The sequence below is a fragment of the Heteronotia binoei genome, chromosome 3, assembly GCF_032191835.1.
Source record: "Heteronotia binoei isolate CCM8104 ecotype False Entrance Well chromosome 3, APGP_CSIRO_Hbin_v1, whole genome shotgun sequence".
Classification (NCBI taxonomy): Eukaryota; Metazoa; Chordata; class Lepidosauria; order Squamata; family Gekkonidae; genus Heteronotia; species Heteronotia binoei.
Genome location: NC_083225.1, coordinates 54,769,246 through 54,774,166, shown reverse-complemented (window position 1 = coordinate 54,774,166; position 4,921 = coordinate 54,769,246). Strand labels below are relative to the sequence as shown.

Below are 4,921 nucleotides of genomic sequence, written 5' to 3'. Positions count from 1 at the left end.
GGATCCCTTCTCAGCTCACACGAGATTAAAGCAAAGACCAGTATCCCGACAAAGAGCAGCATAGTGACTGGTTTATTAATACTAGAGATTGTATGGCTTTACACGCCATCTTTTCCTTTAACAAGTTAACACTACTAGAACTGAACAGCAGAGAGTGGTGTCTGTTTCAGTGCTTCTAACATGCTCTGAGATGTACACAGATGGTTTTTGTTGGGGTTTTATTGTGATACTTGAATCCAAAACAATGGTTTTAAGCTCCCCCTAGAAACATCACTTCCAGGTGACGTCATCGCATCAGGGACATCATACAACATCTCTGCCCACCCCCCAGAACACCCCACAAATCCTCCCCATTGGATGAGCAAGGAGACCTGGCAACCTGTGAACCACCACAGAGAATGTTCATGACCAGGGAGCTTGCTGATATTACTATTTTGCAGGAAGTTTGAAGGTTCTGTTCAGATGATCAAAGCTGCCGTGGCAGAGCACAAGGTGTCCCCCAGTCATTTGATATATAGTAGCATGCATATAGTCTATAAACCTTTGCCCTTGTTTTCCACGTTCAGTGGACAATTTTTCCAGACCCTTACATTTGTTGCTTGTAATTTTTCTCTCTGCAGAATTCAACTAAAGTGGCTAAGGCACCATCTCCATGGAGTACTAGTGGAAAGTAAGTCCATTCTTCCACTGTAATGGCTACATTCATATTCAGCCACTACTTCCAACTGCAGTTTGAACACTGGAAAGTAAAAGTACTTAAACATTTCCTAATTTCCTCAGAATTGCTTGTATTTAACCATGCAGTTCCAAAGACTGACAGGCACTTCTGTCATCAGAAGGGGGGTGGCAAAATCTGTGGATTCTCCATTCCCACAACAGACCCCCATTTTGATGTCATGCTGTTCCTGAATGTCCAGTGATCCCCAGAAACAAAATTTGGGGAGGGCTCAATGGAGAGGAGAGGAGGGAAGATCCTGTTCTGCAAGCTCTACTCTGCAAACAGTCTCATTGGATACAAGCCAATGTTTGTAACAAGGGCTCTGATCCAGACTACATTATTCATCAGCAGAACAGAACTTCTCTGCCCCCCTCTTCCAATAACTGCCCATTGATCCCCTGAGGGAAAGATGAGGAGGAATGGCATCAGGGAGATCTGTAGCGAGAAGGGGGAATTTGTGCAAAATGCCAGCTGAGACCTGGACCCAACCGTAGAACTGCTTCACAGAACAGCAGCTAAGCATATGTTCAGTACGAAGCTGCAGCAAATCCCAGTCCTCAAGAAACTGTGTGTGTTTCAAGCAATTATGTGACATTCAAACTTTATATTTTTGTGTGTACACCTGAAGTCACGGGTGTAAAAGGTTAGCTCTAAAATGAACTGCACAGAAATGACTTGGTTTACTATTATTTCATTAAGTTGTCCAGAGTGTTTATCATTGTTTCTTCTATTCTGGTCCCTCTGAGTACCTACAGCTAGAGAGAAGGGGGGCATTAATTATTCTTCCACCCCAAAACACCTAATCCTTCATTTTGCATAATCATGTTTGCTTATAATTCAAAAGCAAAGAAAAAAAATAAGGAGCAATTGTTTTAGATGCAAAGGATAATTAAAGTCCTTCTCGGACAAGGAACAATATAAACTGGCAACAAAAGTCCAGGAATCCCATAGACATACTAATGAATAGGAAAATAGCCCAAGAAACAGAAACTTCTTGAGGTAAGAAGAAAAAAGTACAAGACACTAGTCCTGAATTTTCTCAATAACACTCAGTCAGTCAACACTACATGAGATGGTGATTGAATTACATTTTAAGAAAAAATAAAATTTCCACAAATCCTGTCTGAAAAATGATAGAACAGCAACATGGAAAACAGTGGAATACAACAAGCTGGCAAAATATCATCCATATTCTCCATAAAACCTGAGTTAAATTAAATCCATTCCAAGCTAAACAGCCGTTGTAGTCAGACTGTTTTGTCAGCTTTGCTGTGAGGTCTGTGTTCCACAAAAACACAGGTCTGACCCTTCAAAAGAGCAACCATGCTTGACATCAAGCAGGACACATGATGTGGGCAACACTCAGCTGAATGAACCTTTTATATTTTATATTTTTTATAAACTTGGTTTTTCAGATATACAGGAACACCCTCTCCCCTTTCACCCAGCCCTTCTCCTGTGAGCTCTGTGGGATCGCAAGGAAGCACTGGAACACCTTCTCCGTCCTCCATAATCAGCATCCCACAGCGAATTCATCAGATGGCAGCCAATCACGTTAGCATCACCAACAGCATCTTACACAGTTACGACTACTGGGAGATGGCTGACAATCTTGCCAAGGAAAACCAAGGTATATGATGATAGTGACTGACTAAAGCTCAATAACAACAATATATCCTGTGGTTACAAAAGCACTACAATAACAAATAAAATAAACAATCAAAATATATAGTTATCATAGATATTATAATCACAATATCACAATAAAATTAGACAGTTCAAGGTTTTACTCAACATATGAATCTTTCAAAAACAAAGAAATAAGGTTCTTCCTTCTCATACTCTTAATGTCTACATCATACAACAATAGAGGACCACTGATAGCACTTAGGTCTCTTTCCTCATTGGGTACTATAGAAAGTCCAATGATATCAAATAGGAATCTTCTCTTTTGGATGCTGATGTGTTTCCTTGATAATCCCCACATTTCGAAGAGGAACCTTCTTCTAAGCAGATTCCACAATTTTAAATCTGTAAAGAATATACAATAAAATACATACAATATAGTAAAACCCAGTGCAAAAAGCCTCAAGGTGCCAAAAGCCTCCAAGTACTCACCAACCAACGTCATTATTTCTTTTTAAGTAAATTCCAAAATTTCAAATCTGTAATAAATATACAATAATTTTAACTAATGACTAAACCATAACACATCCATTTTGATTCACTCTTATGTCTGGCTACTTTATATCCTATGTACTGATAAAACAGGGCTGGAGTACCACCTGATTCTACCACATAGAATCATAAAGTTGGAAGGGGCCTCCAGGGTCATCTAGTCCAATCCCTTGCACAATGCAGGAAATCCACAAGTACCTATGCACACAGTGATCCCTGCTCCAAGTCCAGAAGATGGCAAAAGAAAAAAAAAATATCCAGGATGCCTTGCACACAGTGATCCCTGCTCCAAGTCCAGAAGATGGCAAAAGAAAAAAAAATATCCAGGATGCCTTGCCAAACTGACCTGGAGAAAAATTGCTGCCTGACCCCCAAAGTGGCGAATGACAATTCTTTGGGTGTTTAAGAAGGGACCTCAAGAACGAAGCACTGATGCAACCTTTCCTGTCCTCCCTCCCTCTCATGATCTGCCTATGTTCACAGAATCAGCATTGCTTTCAGATAGCCATCTAGTCTCTGTTTAAAAACCTCCAAAGAAGCAGCCCCTTAATCCTCATGCCCCTCAGAGCATTTACTTTCCAGCAGTGTAGCCAACATACTTGATTACAGACAGGAGACAGGATCATCTGTACAACTTAACTTAAAGCATGTCCTATATTTGCAACTTGATATATATTTGCTGCTTGTCAATCCTTCTATGCCAAGATAGGAAAACTCCAGTTTTCCAGTAGCTGCATTCTGCATATGCATTATTGACATGAAAAAGTATCTGTGTGTAGCCCCAGTCTGGCTGAATTAGTTATGACTTGTTGAAAGCGGGGAACCAGTTAGTCATGATAAATTCAAGATTGCTTTCAAATGGGTTAGGCACGTTTAGCTGGACCAGGAGGCCAAAATATCTGAGAACTAGTAACAAGTCATATGGTGAAGTGCTGCCCTGAGGGCTATTGTGGGAGCTGACTAGAATGTTGGACTAGGACTGGAGAGATTGTGTTCAGATTGCCACTCAGCCATGAGATTTCGAGCAGTCTCTGTGTCTCAACTTTAGTTACCACACAAAAGAAAAAAGGATGTCTCGTTTTAAATATAATTGTATTGTGGAAAAAGTTTGTATTAAAGGTCAGACAAACCTCCTTTAAACCTTTTAACTGTAATCTAAACTTGGACAACATTCACAATGTATTATAAGCATTTTTTGTTTTATTCCCTAGATTTCTTTAATGATTTGGATGCATTGATGGGGCCTGTTACCTTGCACAGCAGTATGGAGCACCTGGTCCAATACACACAACAAGGACTTCACTGGATAAGGAGTAGGGCTGAGTTGTCATAGTGAATGCGTGCTGCTCATCTGGACACTAGATTCTCCCACAGGCAATTCAGTTATTCTAGACACTGTGCTACAGAAATACTCAACAGCATTGCTTCAGACAAATGTGAATACTACTTCTGATGCTAGACAATATTTTTCCAGAGTGCAGAAATAGATGTGTATGTATATTATGCAATGTTTGTCTGTTCTGATACTTTGTCTTTTTCAATTCAGCTCCTCTGTAAAGAACAGGAGGGTTATGTTTACACACACACACACACTCACACTCCACATACACACTCTCCTCTCCTTCAGTACTTAAACAACTAAACCAGAACTTCATAGGTTGATTTAACCAGGTACAACAAAAAATTCTCTCAATTCTGAAAAGTATTTTCCACTCAACTTTTAAACACATTCTCAAATAGCTGCTTAACTGTAACTTTGAAAGAGATGACATTTCTTGAATTAGGCCAATTGGAGGTTCTCTACATCAAAGCAAATTCATCTTGTGTTTTACACTGGAAGAGGAAAAGGCAGTGTCTGTCCATTCTGTTACCCAGAAAACAGAAGGACCTGTGGTCCAGAAGTGATTCTTCAACGTACACACTCCTCATGACTGGTCAGCCACTTAAGACAATAATGGTGAGAGAATGTAGCAGTCACAGTAAAGACTTCCCTATAACATAGCACATGCTGAATACAACATCAGA

General features: G+C 40.0%; 1 long non-coding RNA gene across 1 annotated transcript; it reads left to right on the top strand.

Annotated features, from left to right (window-relative positions):
- The first annotated feature begins 618 nt into the window (after nucleotides 1-618).
- Nucleotides 619-4,702, top strand: LOC132568914 (uncharacterized). The gene is made up of 3 exons (XR_009555225.1): nucleotides 619-670; nucleotides 2,134-2,348; nucleotides 4,108-4,702. It is a non-coding gene; the product is annotated as an uncharacterized LOC132568914 (long non-coding RNA).
- The last annotated feature ends 219 nt before the right edge of the window (nucleotides 4,703-4,921 follow it).